An 18,676-nucleotide genomic window follows, 5' to 3' on the forward strand; every position below is an offset into this window, starting at 1 on the left:
ATCAGGTTGACTTTTTTTGGTCAACGTGTACAAAATTCATCAAGATTTTTTGTGGGTATTTGATAACGCAGATATTGCATTGATTGTGTACATGTATTTGCACATATACGAACCGTGCTTGGCTTTTTTTGTCAATGCTAACAAAAGCGATAAAGATTTTGTCAATGCGTACAAAAGTCAAAAACCCATCAAGATTTTGATGGGTATCCGATAATACACAGAGAGACATTGAATGCGCAATATACACATCAAAACAAGTTTTGACTTTTTTTGGTCAAATTCAAGATTTTTGGCGAGTACCTGATAGTACGGACGTGGGCATTGAATGCTGTAAAAGAAGAATGAATCTGAACATTTTATCATCGGGTGGAAGAAATCCAAGTTTGTCGGCTAATGTCACGATGCCCAATCCAGCTGGCGGAACCAAAACTAATCGCCCGAAAATAATCGCAACAGTTGTTTTTAGTCCGAGTTTTGAACTCCCCGGTCCTGCGTTTTATCAAAAGTCAACAGCATTAGTATTATTAATTAATTAATTAATTAATTATTATTATTAATCACTTAAAAATGAACAATAACTAAACTTACCATCTGTAAGATTGCCACCTAATGCCAACAAAATACAAGGAATCATAGCATCCCTAAAACAAAAAAATATAAAATATATTTTCATCATGTGATACAATAATATTATAGAATTATTAAATTTCTAGTTAGAGCAAGAAAGGTAAGAAAATACATTTAAAGATATGTTTCATACCCAAGAATCAAGCAGCTATCGGTGAAGAAGTAGAGTGGTGCATCGGGTGTGAATATTAACTTCTTCAAAAATGGTATGCATCCAATGGTAATAGCCAATATCTACAACAAAGCATAATAACAAGCGTTAAAATAGTTTTTATATATATTAAAAAAAAACAAATAAACCATTATTATAACAAATTAAAAATGGGAAATTTAATTATTTTCACATAAATAAGCGAAAGAACTTACCGATGCAATAATAGGTGGTTGGACTATTTGTTTTAGCTTCAACTTCTCATACCAATACTTCAAGAATCGCTTTATCTACATAAAAAAAGAATATAAAACAAGATATTTATTATTAAGTTATTTACATTCACCTAAAGAAAAGATCAAAGAAATTATTATATCTCACCTTTCCCTCTTTCGGTAAATCTTCATTTGTCGGTTCGGGCTCGTGAGTAAGCAAAGGCACTTCTTCAGGCGGCCCGCTAGCTTTTGGAGGGGTTTTCAATGGGAGTTTATCTTGGTCAACAATGTCAAAAGAGCCTCCGGGAGGAGGTGCAAAGCATTTGGAATACATACGTGTAAAGAACAATCGCACCGACCTAAATCAAAACAAGAATATAAAGAATAAACAACCAATGTATAATCTCACTCATAGCAGAGCTACGAGCCTACAATAAAAAAAAATGGAAATAAAAGGTACATGACATAAGTATTTTATAGTATGCACCTAGAGTTATAAAATATTTTTTCTCTTTACACACGCACACACACATATACACACACACACACGCGCGCACACACACACTTTAATGATAAATTCAAAAACAAATATAACTTACCCATTGCCCAAATGAGATGTATGCATTTCCATCTTGAGTACATTTAGCAGAATCACCAAACGGGTTTGATTTATCACGGCATAAAGCTGCAATTAGTACGAGTGGCACATTTCCAATATTCCCTGCAAAAAAAAACGTTCAGGTAAATAACTTTATTTAACATAAAATGGTAATTTTGATCATTCAATATCACATAATCATTCTTATTATTAAAATAAAATGAATTAGCACTATTTACCTATGCCGATGTGGATGATGGTAAATTTAAAGAATGGGTATGGTGGACGAACAATCAACGCGACGAGTAACCCTATTAAAGAGCCCGATATGGTAGCCAGCACTACGTTAAAAGGGATGAACCACCTGTAAAAAAAATTAACTTTGTAATTATATCTGAAAGTTATAAGTGAACATTAGTAGAAGTTAAAAAAAAACATGCATACCATTCGACCATTTTTTCAAAAGTGATGGCTTGTCCAATTTGAAAGAATATCAAGCATGGTAGTAGAAGTGAAAACACCAACTGCATTGAAATAAATAAATAATTAATTAATTTATGCCATGAATTAGTGTTATATGTGCCAAAGATACAAAGTATGACCCAAGATTATTAGTTCCCAAGCGCCCTCTAATCTATCAAATATGTTAAATCACAAATATTTAAAAACAGATTCTGGATTGAGGATGTAAATGAGCTAAGCCCGATGAGCTCGTTTCAAGCTCAATCTAAAGCTCGAGCTCAGCTCAGCTCATTAGTAGTTTTCCAAGCTTACGCTTGGCTTGGGATAGTTTAAAATTTATTAAGATTTTGGTTATGAGTGTAAACGAGCTTGGCTAGTTTTATTTTAAGCTATATCTAAGGCTTGAGCTCGGCTCGTTATTAAATTTTCAAGTTTTAAGCTTGGCTCAGGATCATTTTATTATTTTAATTACATAAAAGTAAATTTTATATATAACATAGTGTATGTTACATAAAGCTCAGTTTGTTTACACCCCTAATTCTAGGTATTACAGCAACCAACCCGTAACATATCAACTGAAATCTGGATCTATCTGAAGCTGAATCATAATAAAAAAATATATATATTATTTAAAAAAAAGATTGAATATATTGAATAGCATACCCCATTCAAAAGCTTCCTTCCACTTGCAGGCAAAATATTTTATATACTTAGAAGCCATCAAAAACCCTAGAAAGCACATGGTAAAAACTTTGGTGATCGGTAAAACCGCAATCTTTATAGAACCCAACAGTGATTGTCCTCCCCCTTGTGTATCCATCAGAATCTCTGATAATAATAACCTCTGCATTTTGACCTCAGTCTAAAAGTCAAACCCCTCCAGTTAATTTCCCAGTCAAATTCAGCAGGAACAGAACAAAATTTGCAGATTAATCAAACTTTATATAGCCCGAACCCAAATCTCGGAATTCTCCAGAAATCTCTGACCCTGCAGTCAAAATACAAGTCAGTCAAACCCAAAAGTCAAAATCTTTAAAAAGTCAAGATCATCCCATAATTACAATACTGCACCCTTTAAATCTATAAATATAAATTAAGCTTTTTTGAACGAAAAAGCCATGAAATTGCAAATAATATTAAAAAATCAAGAAAATTTAAATAAAATCTAGATGAGAATTAATACTATTGATCTTAAATTGCACATCAAATTCACAACTCAAAACAGTAAATCAAGCAAAACCCACTTACAGAATCATACAGAACATCAAGAAAATCAAATTATTAATACTGAATTGCAAAAAAAAATTATTAAAATTTTAAGACAAGAGAAATTAAATAAAACCCATATGAGAATCAATTTTCCCAGTCAAATATATTATATTGGATTGCAAAAAAAATTATAAAAAATTCCCAAAATTTAAAAACAAGAAAATTAACACAACCCCAGATGAGAATCAAGATCATTAATCTTAAATCGCACATCATATTAACAACTCAAAACAGAAAATCAAAAAATACCCACTTACAGAATCATACAAAACATCAAGAAATCCAATTAATTATTAATAATAATTTGCAAAAGAAAAAAAAAATTGAAAAACAAGAAAAGTTACAGAAACCCAGATGAGAATCAAATCAAAACAGTAAATCAAATAAAATAAATTGCAAAAACATCAAGAAATCAAATTTATTCATAATAAATTGCAAAAATAACAACAACAATAATAATAATAATATAAATTTAAAAAAACAAGAAAATTTACACAAACCCAGATGAGTATCAAACCAAAACAGTAAATCAAGCAATACCCACTTCCATAATCACCCAAAACACCAATAAAAAAAATTCAAATTTATTAATATAAAAAAAAATTCACACAAACCCAGATGAAGATCTTAATCATGTAACACAAAAACCTTAAATTCACATTAAATTCATCACTAACTCATGCAAAACATCAACCCACTTACAAGACTTACGACGAATTGAACCTGAAAGCTAATAACATAACAATAAGAGAATATAAATAAATATGTACCAATAAGCGAATTGAATGCTTGCTGCTGTTATTATTGAAGAATAGATCTCACCACGTATATGAGAATATTATGAATACTTTAGTTTTTATGTTGGAATTGAATTGGGTGTGTATAAATCAACATAATATTTAGTTTTTATTTTTATATTTATATTTATATACCCGACAAAATAGGATATAGTTTCGTAAGGTACTTTAAAATAATTTATAGAAAAATAAATAAATGTAAATGAAATAATAATAATCCAAATATGATATGATAACGAATTCTGGTTTTCCGTAGGAAGGTAAAACCGAACTTTCAGGTAGTATCAAAGATTTGGACTCAGGATTCAGTAAAAACGGTTATTATTATTATTATTATTAGATATAAAAAATATAATTGTAATATTATATTTATTTGAAAAGGAGATAGGGTACCCAACCCGAAAATTCGAATCCGATTTACGATTTGTTCTCGAGTTTAGTAAACGAAAGTAAATAGAGAAGGGAAATTACGGAGAGAAAAGAAAGTAAGGGAAATGAATAGTTTTTTTCTTTTTTTTTTTTTTAATTCAACTTCATGTTAAAAAGTTTTGACGGATTGAATAGAAATAATTTTTTTTTAAAGGAAATTAGGAAGGAATGTTACATTTCTAATTAGGAAGAAATTAGAATTATTAAAAGTTTTTTCTTTATGTTTGTTTTACTTTCTTTCATTAAAATACTATGAAACATAAATGTTGTTCATTTATCTGTCATTTTATTGTCATCAATTAACTCATAAATGTTTTAAGGGTTTGTTTCATTTCCTATCATTCTCTCATTAGAAAAGTCTTGGGAACACAACATTAATCCATCATATTTAGTTGTATTAGATTGGGTTCACTTACGGTGCTTCACTTACAAATCATGTTTCAATTCGTGAGTTTTCTTATTGTATATTTTGGTTATAATTTGCACCGAGTGGACAAGAGAGAAATTTGAAACTTGATTTCAACTCATGACATTATCAACGCTAGTGAACACCATATCGTCTTCGTTGAGGAATCAATGTCTCCGACAAGTGGTCGATTGACACCGCCAGCGGCTCTCTGAAACTTTAGTAACCAGTTTGGTATGGGTTTGGAACCCTATGGTGGAAGGAGCATCGGTGGTTACTGGTAGTGACTGTGGCGATAGAGAGGGTCTAGTGGTAAGAGAGGTTGGGGATAAAATGATTATTAGAATTAAATAAATAAATAATATAAAAAATAAGCTAAAAAGAATGTATTATCCTTCTTTAATATTAAAAAGCTAATAAAGTTATCGATTTGAACAATTGATAGCAACTGAAAAATTAAGTTGAAAGAAACTTCTTAAACAAAAGTCACGAAAGTGTCTAAGCCTATTACATTTTTAATTATTGCGTAGTGCGTTGTTAAGAGTGGCCATACTAAATGTAAATATAGTACTATAAAAATGATAATGTAAGATTTTAATGTCTCCAAAAAATACATGTGAACTTAATCATACTATATAGACAAAAATACACATATTTAAATATCAAGACATGTTAAATTATTTATTAGAAAAAATGGTTCAAGTATACAACAAGAAATAAAATAAAAGGCAAGATAGGTTATTTGTGATTTGGTGTTAAGAATTGATGATGTCTCATCTGCTGCCACGTGCCTCACTCCAAGCCCGTCTTTTGTGATCTGTCACCTTTTAGATCATTCTACAACATATATTATTTTTGATAAATCATAAATATATAATAATTTTAATTAAAATAAATAAAGGAAACTCTTTATAGATGACCAGTTACACGTGAAGAATATAGTGAGATATATAATGGATTCAGCTTATTATGTTATAATTTACTACTCCTACTAGAGAGTTACCATTTACTAGGCAATTTAGTCATATTTGTATGTTACAATTGAACACTTCTGTTTTTTCATTATTATATTTAGTAAATACATGTGGAATGAATCACAATCTTATAATATGAACAAGAGAGCTCTTGTCAACGACATGCTCAAGGAATGTGGATACCTAAATCAAAATACGATTTTGGGGTCTTTTTATAACAATTGTTAATAATTAAATTTTATTTATTACAAATTTTGAACTTATAGCTTATACTTTAGTAACAAAAAGCCTACCAACACACATAGAATCACTGTGAATTCACTCTACCCATTATAATATATCAATATATAATGTTTTTTTGCTTGGAGTTGGAGGCCTTAATTAAGTGTGGGCCTAAAGGCCTAACTTGTTTTCGCTAGCCCACGGGCCGACCCTGCCCTTGCCCCTCATTCTTCAAGTATCAGAAAGATCATTTTTAAGTTTGAATTCGTTCATTTGGAATCAACTTAGGAATAGTATAATCAGATTAAAGGTAAAAAAAACACAGTTTTTTGTATTTTTGTTTTATAAATAATGATATAAAATAAGATTGCTAGGCTCTATGTTGTGAGCGTGTTGAGGGGGCGCGGCTGTATAAGGGGCGGTAGGTGGGGGGGGGGGTATGTGGACAATGGCCGGCAAAGCGGGTGACTGGTGGGCCCTGGCTGCTTTCTCTCTCTCATTCACACACACGAGAATATTATGATAAATGTAACATCCACTTTTGAAAAGCTATTAAATAAAATAATATAAGTTTATTTAAGTCGTGTGGTGTGTGATGTTATTTAATTCAATTAAATAAAAATGATATGGAAGGACGAGATTAGAGTTGTTATGGGCTTAAGAGTAATTATGAGTCTTAAGCCTTGGGCTTAGTCTAATTAAAGAAACCTAAAACCCTAATTACCTCACATTCATTATTTCATCATCATTAACAGATACCTCACGTACACACACATACCCTCTGCTCATACACACTCAACTATTTCATCTTCATATTCCATCCAAGATCTTTAGAGAGCCAACAAATATTGATTCCTATTCAAGATCTAAAAGGGTTCAACTAGGATTCTAAGAGATTCAAGGTCTAACCTAATCAAATCCATAAGGTATGTTATGTATTAGGATCAAAAGATTTATTCTTTTCATTTTCACATTAATCTCACTTGTTAAGGTGTAAGTATGAGTAAACGAATCTTATGAGTTGAAAACGAAACAAACCAAGCCTAACCGACTTAAATGAACTCTAATCAAACCGAATAAAAAGTTGGTTTTGGTTTAAATAAATTAACGTAACATATATTTATAAGACTCGATTGGGTTTGAAAGGATTCGACTCCATGAGCCGATTGGTATAGATAAAAGGGCTCGACAAAATCTCAATCGAGTAAGGACAAAGGATCAACTCCATTCGAATCAAATGAAGCCAAGGCCAGTCAACCGGTATTCGAATCAAACAAGGAAAGGAAAGCGACTCGATTGAGTCGAGTCGATTGGGACGAGGGGGATCGGCTCGTTTAGGCTGGTCAACGAGAATATGGAATCGTTGGCTCGAGTGAAATCCGGAATCGACTCGAGTCCCTAATCGAGTCGAACATAAAAGGAATCGAGTACCCTTGCTCGACCTGAATGATCAATCGACTGGAAGTTGAGATTTAACTCAACCAAGTGAGTCGAGTGGGAAGGAAGATTAGCTCGAATGAGTCATGAGACTCGACTCAAATGAAAGACTCGACTGGGGCTTGGAATTCAGCTCCACCCAGAGCAGGTGACTCGATCCAAATATAAAAGAAGGGTACTCGGCTCAAAGCTCCCACTCGAGTGGAACATGTATATGCCCGGGGTCGGCTCAAATATAACTCAATGGAACTCACTCGAACCAAGACTTAAACGGATGGGCTAGGGGGGAGGGGGTACGCAACCCAAACCCGGTTATGATAAAACCATTAATCCCCACCCAGACCCAACTCGTTTAGGAACCCGTTAACTTATAAAGCTCGTTAGAATGCTTAAACGTATAAGTTCGTTAAACAAGTGGTTAACTTATAAAATATATGAACTTAGCCCGAACTCAATTAAAATGTAAACTTGACACGAACCCAACTCATTTAAGAAACCATTGACTTGTAAACTCGTTAATAGAACGTTAAACTAATGAAGTTAATTCGTTAAAATAATAAAGTTAAGCGTCGCTAAAGGTTATAAGTTCGGTTTCGTTAGCCAGTTTCTTAACTTACAAAGTTCGGTTCAACAATAAGACCGGTTTATTTAACTCCGTTAACTTAAGAATATTATAAAATGCTTAGAATAACGAATTAATAGGTGTGAATAATAAATAGTTAGCACAGTTCAGTAAAGGAAGGGTATCGTCTACATGTGGGTTTTAGCCCCTTTATGTGTGCTGTTTTCGAGGTTGTGTGCATACTACGATGTGTCAGATTAATACACTTACCTTAAATGGTAAGTGTATATTAGATATATGTTTGTGTATGTATGTGAACGATATAGAATAATTAATTATTATGCACGTAGTTTTATATATTGGTTTATAATTGAAGGTAATAAAGGTATGTAACGAATGCATGTATGATTGTATGGTTGTATGGTACGAGGAAGGGCACCGGACCCTAATAATATCCGAGGTATGGAGGGCACCGAACCCTAATAATAACCGGGGTGTGGAGGGCACCGTACTGTTATAATATCCGAGGTATGGAGGGCCCCGCACCCTAATAATATCCGAGATATGGAGGGCACCGGACCCTAATAATATCTGAGGTATGGAGGGTGCCACACCCTTATAATATTCGAGGTATGTAGGAAAAATTGCTCTTTAAAACGTAGAGGTAATATGAAAGTAATGTAAGCATAGAAGTAATGAGTAAGACAAATATGAATTATGAAAGAATGTATGAACGTATGTATGCATGTATGAATGATAGATGAACATGTAAGTATTTAATACGTATCTCCGTACGCGTATTAATAAGTAAGCACATGTAATGTATGTTAATTGATTAACTAGAACTCACTTAGCGTAGCTGACATTTAGAGGAAGACACGTGGCAATAAGTGAAGACTGGCATCGAACAGAAGAAGATTTACATGTTATTTAGGTTAAACGTTAAGACTTGTGTTGTTTTGTTTAAAACGAGTACTTGATGAATGGTTCGAATGTATGACTTTTATAGTCCTCAATTTGTTTTAGTTAGCTCTGATTTCCGAATTATGTGAATGAGTAAATCCAACTCGCACGAAAGTAGGGTCATCAGGACCGGGGCCTTACAATAAATAGAATGCTTGCTGTTATTATTAACGAATAGATCTCGCCACATCTATATATATTATTAAAAAATACATTCTAGCCTTTTCCTATTTGTTCATTTTTCTATTTTCATAAATAACAAGCCATTATAGAATTTTCTCATCAATAAAACAAATATTTAACATTAATTTTAATGCATATTTAGTAATGTTTTAATGGGTTAAGTTATAATAGAAAGTATACTTTTTGTAGGAAGGATAAGAAGTAATCTTGTCCATTGATTTTGAATATGGAGGGTTGAGATTAGTTTAGGGGGAAGTCAAGTGTGAACACAAGGTAAAGGGCATAAAAGGAATAATACATTTGTTGACTTTCTCTCTCCACATGCAAGGCACATGCCAAATTCCCCCATCATTTTAAAACGTCCATAACTTTTTTTACGACGTTTTTATTGAAAAACAAATTCACCATAATAACGAGTGCCTTTTTATCTTTTATATGAGTACCATATTGTAATATAAAAATTAAAAAAAAATTAATGGGTTTTCTACAAATTGTGTTTTATCGAATTGTGTTTTACAAAATTGTGTTATACAATTGTATTTTTCATTGTGTTTTTTCGGACTTTTCCGCCGAGGTGGTGGCGGTGGGCGGTGGAGTGGTGGTGGTTGTAAGAGATGAGTAAAGATGTAATTAGGTTTTATGTAAGTGGATTTTTGAAATTAATTTAAGTAGGTTTTGAGATTAAAGTAAGTGGGTTTTAATATTAAAGTGTTAGACTAAAATACCCTCCTTCCTAGCCTTCTTAGGAAAATCAAACTTCTTATTTGAACCTAACACATGTTTTAATTACATGTTTTTACACCTAAATTGAATACATTGAAATATGTTGTGTAACCCTAATTATTTTTAAGAGATGGTCATACGTATACCTTTGTTGTTTTAAATTTTATATGTTTATTGGATGATTTCTATATTTCCACCTGTGACGGTCACGGGTCAATTTGATTCACTTTCAAAATTCATATTCTGGCTAATTTTTCTAATCTAGATATTATCAAACAACGAAAGGTATCGAAATCAAAATGGATAGCATTATGCCATATCCAACACATTTCATATTAGCCTATTATCGATCAAATAAGTAATAATTTTTTATTCTATTTTTGAGTGTTTGCGTTTATTTGATTTTAACATATTCTTAACAATAATGTTTTCATATATTTTATATTTTTCTCACCATTCCGTCCATCCCAAAGTATCTATGTATTTCAAGTCTTCATCCTCTTTACATCAAGGTTTGTAATTTCATATTTTATTACTTTTTAAGTTATCATCATATAAGTTGTTTATAGCATGATCTGAATACCATTTATACATTATCAACCTAACACACTTGCTATTATGAAGAATGGCCAAAAGTCAAATTAAGGTTAGCGGGTCCGTCAAACCTATTCTTTAAACGAATATAATATTCTAGGGTTTCTTTTGGTGTTGATTTTACTATGCTCTGTTATGATATTATGAAACATTTTTGTAAAGGAAAGAACGATACAACAATTAGAGACGTACAAATATAACTATATATGATCTTTCATGATAAAAAGACATTTTAATTTATGATTCTCTCTCTCTCTATGTGTGTGCGTGTGTGTGTGTGTATATAATTTATTAATCATAATCTATTATTTTACAGTTGAACAAATTTTATAAGAGCATCGCTTTTCATTTTAAGGCTATGTCATCCTAAGGTACTACTAAATTGATGCATCAACTATCTGTTTTAGGTCAAGCAAGACATGGATGCATCAACATTGTCTATAAGGAAATATTTGGTGGTTTATGAAGTTTATGTTATAAAGTTTTAAATTTTGCTTGTAAACATTCTACTATGTAACTTCATTTTTTGCGAGCTCATGTTTTGTAGTACTTTCTTTCTGTATAAATATCAATTGCAGTTTTATGTCATAGTGACATCTCAAAAAACATATTAAAAAATATCTTGTCGTTTGAAATTATTTGTGTGTACTTGACAACTTCTATATTTCCACCCGTGTCATACACGGATTAATAACCTAGTACGAGAATATTATGAATATATATAAACCTAGTTTTACTGAGTTGGAGTTGAATTAATTGGGTGTGTTTATATCAACATAATACTTAGCTTTGGGAAAAGTGAATACGATGTTGCGCGTCTAAGCTTATACGGAAAACCTATCAAAACTACTTTGTTTTGATAAAAAACAATCCAAAATTAATTCATTCCCAAATACATACCATCGATCATGCTAGGTCTCCACCCACAGTCTTCCAAGGCATCGATTTACATCAATTATCATTCAATTCTTAATCCAATCTATTACAAGTTTTGCAAGCGACGTATTCTCTAGTGTTCTTAAACAAAAGATATGTTTGTACTGAATTTTATTTTCACTCAGTGTTTCAATGCTATTAGATTGGTATTTCTTTCTCAAACCCAAAGTCGCGTCTATTCTATGTCTTTTATTTTCTTCGTTTCAACATCGAACCACTATTTTTTCTCTGATTCAACATCTGAACCGTGTCAATTGGATTTGTTTCATAACTTCATTATCAGCAGGGAATTCATATACTAACCTCGTTATTAGATAATTATAGCAGAAGAAACAAATCTATTGCAAAATTGATTGATTGCGAACAACTAATTGTAATGTGAGAATAAAAATCGTTTAAAAACTCTATGTAGATTGACATCTTGGGGACGGTGTGTGGAGACCTAGCATGATCGATGGTATGCATTTGGGAATGAATTAATTTCGGATTGTTTATAATCAAAACTGCGCAGTTGTGATAGATTTCCCCTGTAAGCTTAGACGCGCAACAGCATTGTATTCACTTTCCCCTTAATATGATATAGTTTCGTAGGGTGATTTAAAATAATTTATTTTTGAATAAAATAATAATCCAAATTTGATATGATAGCGAATTATGTTTTTTCACAGCAAGGTAAACCGAACTTTTAGGTAATATCAAGATTTGGACTTTGTATTCAGCAAAACAACAGTTATAAGATGGTGATTGGGTTTAGCTTAATATATCAACTGAGGATGGATTATAACTGGATCGTTCAAGATTAAGATAGCTTCACATGCAAAATAGAGCTCGTTGCAAGAAGAGGAATAGGGGGTCTTCTTGTAACCACCATCCAACGTGGGATCAGCATGGTACGTGATGAGCAATTTCTTAGAGAGAAATAGGTGGCAGATCCTTTTACCGTTGATCCTCTCTGAGTATTTATAGCCGAACGGAATGAGAAGGATTGGGCCAGCTATCTCACTCAATGGAACCTTCTAATCTTATGGTTGTGCATGATAACGATTCTTGGTTGAACGGGCAGCTAGCATACAAAAATGTTTGTTGCAGGCAGGTACAACGCTGGCCCTCTACGATTAGTCCATCATGCAGTCGTGGGTATTATAGGAATCTCGACCTGTGATTGGTCTTTCCCTTCATTGTCATGTGTGGTCCTATCATTTAATCATAATGTATCTTCCTCTTCCGTTGAACTCTTTGAGTTGTTAAGTGTAAGTGATGTGCTTGAAGTAGTTTAATATTTATTAACTAAATTAACTAAAAATAAACACTAAGTAATACTCTAGACTCTCTAAAACTCGACTAAACTACTAACCGGCAAGTGAACCGATCGACTCTAGTAAAGCTAAGTAAGTCCGGATATCAAACCCACGAGACTCTTTAAATTACGTTTATTAGCTAATTAGACTCGACTACAAGACACGACTAATTATTTATATTTGTTTGGGGGATTTTTATTTAAAATACTAATTTAATACTATAATTAAAAACTAATTAAGAAAACAAGTAATTTAAACGAAAGCAAAGTTTGTTATTAAAATACGATGATGATGAGAAAACTACCTAGGCTAGACTCCCTTAAATTTCAGTAATGATTTGACTCGGGAAAATATTTAGTTATGGACTAGGATCGTAAAATAGACACTTAAAAGAAAACCCGAATAGTACCCCTGACCCTTCTCAAGAGAAAACCTATGGATTTCTAACAAGTTTTAACGCACACCAGTATTAAAAATCAAGTTCGCTTACGGTCACCCAATTGTTTATAATTTAGTTCCTTTATACGAAATCCTACCTTACAGCGTGGAAATCAAAGGCAATTTACTATACTTAATTGATTTGATAAACAATAATAAATAATCAACCCTAGACGGACTCCTTATGAAGAACTAAATCTAGCAAGATTAAATAGTAAAGACTTATCAATAATCTAGCACTTTACAGATTTTAAATTAGCAGCACACTTAGGTTTATTTAACAATAATATTCCTATGATCTTATCGCGAAATCAAATCATAAAATAATCAAGAACACAAAGTAATTGACCTAATAGCAATCCTATCATATGACAAACAATAATCAAGGAAAACTATGGAATAAAACTCATCAAATAATCCTAAGCATCCATACACATCAATTAATTATAGACAATCTTTTACTAAATCATAAAAACCATAACGTAAATAATACCAAATCAAATCAAAACGTCAAGATAAGTTCATCATAAGCCTAGGCAGTCTATAACGTTTAGCCTAGCATCTTAAAATTAAACGAAACAAACAAGTAAGAATTCATCGTGTAAAATAAATGAAAACGAAAGAAATAACAGATAGAACCCGTGTTCTTCGCCTTCAACCACTATGCGCAACACCAGCTGATTCTCCGACTCTGAAGCTGCTGAAAACTCGTCTCGATCTCCTTGGAACTCACCAAATTTGGATGGAAGATTAAGGTACGATTAAGGGTGAGTTTAGGGGTCTTTATATAGGCAACAGGGGTCCAAAAATAGGTTAAGACGGTTAACGATGGAAGATTCTGGAAACTGGACATCGTCACCACCACTCCGCGCTGCACGGCGGGCTCTCCCTCCATCGTCGCGCGACGCTCCGGCCAGGGGGGGGGGCTGGTCCAATTTGCTGATTCGGTCCGGTTCGTTTCTTGATGCGTTGGTTCTCCGGTTCGGCTTGTTTTTGCTCGTTTTTCGCCCTCTTTTTGCCGGAATTAAAACCCGAGACCTATATTTAATCAACTAAGTTAGTAGTATACAAATCCTAATAAAAACCGAACATAAACTAATAAATATTAAATAAAATATACCAGGGATTTATGTATAATAAACGTTATATCAGTAAGGTATGTCTTCCGTGGAAGCGATATATCTCCCGCGAATGATCTTCTGCTTCCGCGAATGGTTGGCTTGCCTTGTGTCATTTTACGAACTATTTGGTACCCTACCTTCACAATAACTAATTAGTTTATTTGTTATAATAAAATATTTAAAGCATTTAAATCTTTTGATATAAAATTATATATATTATAATACCTTTGAGGATGACAGAATTATCTTTTTACAAATTTTCAAAAGTGTAAGTGGACAAAAGTTTCTTTAATAAATCTAATTTTTATTTCAAACCACCTAGGATCGCTTCAAAACGTGATAATTTGGCCCACTCATCCAGAGTAAACAAAAAATTGGAAAATTTATCACTTGATATGGAACAAAAAAATTGCTCTAGACTATAGATGGGCAAATAAACCGGTTTAACGAACCGATCCGTGGGGGGGGGGGGGGGCTCAGTAACGCGAGCCTATGAACCATGTGGGAGCATTAAGGTTATTCGAAGGGTTAGGAACCAGGAGCCGCTTTGGTTTCCGAGGGTTTGGGTGGCTAGCCTCTTGTGGGGAATGTTCTCAGGTATAAGGTGTGTGCACTTTGATGTGCACACCGTTCAGACTAGTGCATGGGCCAGATTAGGCCTTAGCTAGGACTAGGACCAGCCAAGAGTTGGCTAGGTGGTTTCAGCGATTCGCTGTAGTGTTTGTTTGAACTCCCAAGGAAAAGCCATGGGTAGTTGACCCTTTCTTTCGTTGCCGAGTTTGCCGCAAAGTCTGTTTGGATTCCTTTTGAGACCATGCGGTGCATTGCAAAGAATTGTCTGGTTTTAAATACAGACATGATTTTGTTATGGATGTTCTATGCGATGTTCTTAAACGAGCAGGGATCTCTGCTAAAAATGAGGCCCCTGTTAACTTTCTTACAGATCCGCTAGAAGGGAGGTCCACGTTACGACCAACTGATATTCTTGTGTTTGGGTGGGCAAGGGGGAAACCCGCCTGTGTGGACCTTACAGGAGTGTCTCCTCTTGTCGGACTCAGGGACCGCGGATTTGTTGTGGGTCAGGCTGCGTTGAAGGCCGAGTCGAGCAAAGTTGTCAAACACGAGAAAGCCTGTTTAGAAAATTAACAAGTGTTTCTGTAGGTTCCCTGGACGGATCACACGAGATATCCCGATATACACAGGTGCGGAATACCTGTGTAGATCGTTACGGACGTAGAACACAAACACACGAACACACGAATACGATACGAACAAACACACGTTATATTAATAACTCAACACGTGATATAATCACAGTTACAGACTCTCGACCTCACGTCACTTGACTCACGAACAATAACTGACTTACACGAACAACTTGAACTACTAGCCGTAACCTATATAAATACACGACAACTTCGCCTCAGGCGAAGTTGTCCTTAACTTCGCTTGGTTAACAAGTTCGCTTAGGCGAACTTGTCAACAACTTCGCTTTAAACAAACAAATACATAAACAATATTACAGACTCGATTACAGACACTAGACATATGAACTACTGACATTTATGCACCAACAGACTCCCCCTTGGCAGTAGCTTCATATCTTGATCTTTCAGCATCTGTCTTGTAATCCTGTATCTTCACGCGTGCACTCCTTCTCTAACACACACCGACACAACCCTTTGATATTTCCTTGCTTCATCCTTCCAAGCAGGAATATAAAAGATCTTTTTCTCGTTAAGTAACTTCAGATCAGCTTGCGATATGTTAACAAGATGCATCGGATCGTAAACTCTAAGGATCTCTTGTTCATCCTCATCTTCCATCACTGCCTCCGCTGTCTCACAATCAACGAACCACCACTTTAGGTCTTTGAGCACATCCTTGGGCATAAGCTTCATCGGTACTTCTTTAAGGCACCGGATTGGTTTATACTTCATAACCATCCAAGGCTTTCCATCAGCTCTCAAACCTCTATCCTTGTCTTCAACAAGTTTCCCTTTCTGTGGTTTCAACAGCTCAAACTTCTTTTCCTTTATGCTCTCTTTCCATACGATTTTCCCTATGACTCTAGCCATATTATCATCACTTCGATTGATCAACCCCAATCTGGCTAAGTCTTTAACCTCACATTCAGGCAGTGTGTTTAACGATCTCAACATTCTTCTAAGGTACTGAACTCCATCATATCGTTTAATCACGAAGAGCCGCAACTGCTCATCATAAATCCAGCATATAATCCCTTTCTTTGCTTCAGCATAGCCCTTAATATTGTAACTCTTTTTGAACATGGTAGGGACTGCCGGTTTCTTCGTTTTGACGAACCATTGAGCGTATCCTTCCTTCCACCTCGGCTGCTCTTCCCATTCAGTATCTTCAACTGCCGTCTGATCACCCATATCGGCCTTCTCAACCTCTGGAATGTCATGTTCGACATTTTCCTCTACTATCTCTCCTTCCTCAATCTCATTCTCAATCTGCTCACCGATCTTCTCAATCACATCACTCGGCAGCACATCCTCATCAAACAATATATCATCACTGAACATATCATCGTCAAGTTCCCTCAACGCATCAATCACGTCATCACCTATATTCTCATCATCAACCAACACCACATCATCACCACCAGAACCACCAGCCGCGTCGGCAGACTCCCCCTGAGCTGTGGAAGTACCAAGAGCTAGAGTAGTTCTTGGCAGCTCACCACCTGCATCTTTCGATGCATTGGGATCATCGTCTCTGGCGTTTCTCTTCTTCGTCCTGAGCTCGTCGCCTTTACAGCTCATCTCCCCCTGAGATGCCAAGAACTCCTTCAAGGCATCTATAATTTTCCCATGCTCAACCAGGAGGGATGACTGTAGTTGATTTGCTTCTACTAGGCGTTGAATAGTCTTAGATTGCTCTGCCACGATCCGCTCTAGTGAAGCTATTCTCTCTGAGTCTGAAGTAGGCGTAGGCGAGACATCAGAAGCAGGCGTAACCGCAGGTGGTACCATACCTGATAACCCTGCAGTAGTGACGACCGTTGACTCTACAAATCGTGCAGCAACCACCGACTGAGTAAGCGTTGGAGGTGGTAGAGACACAATCTCCGGAGTCGTCATCTGGATGGTAGTGGAAGATGGAATGCCAGCAGATGATGTAGCCACCACGGGAACATCCGCAGTGCTTATACTTGTAACCTGTACAGAAGTAGGAACGATAGACATACCAGACAGTGCAGCCGGAGCGAAACGTACCATCCTTGAAGTCTCTCCAGCTCCCATACCTGCACCTGTCCTTTCCCGTCTTGAACGTCGTATCAGTTTATGTATATCTTCTTCCTCTTCTGACTCATCATCATCCTCCGTCCTCTTTCTTTTCCCAAACGTTCTCTCTCGAGACACCATCAACCGTCTCCCCTCATTCATGATCTCATCCAAATCTGAGTCAGCCATCGACGTTGCTGCTCTAGTAACACTCACACCCGAACCCTGTGCAGCAGAGACCTGCACCTCTTCATGTGTATCAACTTGATCCATATCGAAATAACCTTGACCTCCAAAGACAGCATCAAGATCTATATCCTCTGCAGCCGACACAACAGGCGCAGCAGGTACAGCTTGAGGTGCTCCCGCCTGTCGTGGTTGAGGATCTCTGAACTCGTCCCCAGCAGCAGGAACATACCCCGGGTTTATTAAGAACCCAAAAAGTGGAGTATGCCTTGGACGACGATCAGGCTTGCTCCTCGCACTCGAAGTACGGCATTGAGCAAAGATACGTTTGCTCACAGACTCCACGTATCTGATTGGTCGTCTCTGAGGTAGATTCGGAGCCACATGGTTCAATATCATCTGGATGAAACGTGGATACATAATGAACCGCTCACGAGCCATCGCCCTCCTCTGTCTGTCAATCTCGTAAAAGACCATCTGACTAAAACTATAGCGTTTATTGTAAGTCAGTGCAGTCATTGCGGACTGCATGGTCGCACCCATACCGTCAGTGCCCGCCTTCCTTCCTGACATGCAAACTATCATGACGTGCATAAGGAAGCGCCACTGATCAAGTAGAAAACCCTTCCGTCTCTGTGTATCGCCTAATGGACCAGAATAGCCCATTCGGAGAAACGCTCCATCACGAAACGGAGCCACAAACTCAGTTGGGTCGTCCCTCGTCTCTTCTCCAAACCGTAACGCCACCCGAATCTGTTCAGAATTGAACTGAACCTGTTGATTGTTCACAGTCGCTCGCATGACCGGGGGCTCAACACGACAATCGTATTCTAC

At 35.4% G+C, this 18,676-nt stretch overlaps 1 pseudogene across 1 annotated transcript; it reads right to left on the minus strand.

The window, feature by feature from the left end:
- Nucleotides 1–300: 300 nt before the first annotated feature.
- LOC143600443 (protein PIN-LIKES 6-like) lies at nt 301–2,903 on the minus strand (annotated as a pseudogene). Its single transcript, XR_013147470.1, has 9 exons — nt 2,805–2,903; nt 2,036–2,115; nt 1,831–1,955; nt 1,593–1,714; nt 1,160–1,352; nt 994–1,068; nt 761–861; nt 589–641; nt 301–489 (listed from the first exon to the last, which is right to left on the minus strand). The product of XR_013147470.1 is annotated as a protein PIN-LIKES 6-like (transcript).
- Between the last annotated feature and the right edge of the window lie 15,773 nt (nt 2,904–18,676).

Source organism: Bidens hawaiensis, unplaced genomic scaffold (assembly GCF_021521415.1).
Source record: "Bidens hawaiensis isolate Kalapana, Puna unplaced genomic scaffold, B.hawaiensis_p1.1 tig00054119_1, whole genome shotgun sequence".
Lineage (NCBI taxonomy): Eukaryota > Viridiplantae > Streptophyta > Magnoliopsida > Asterales > Asteraceae > Bidens > Bidens hawaiensis.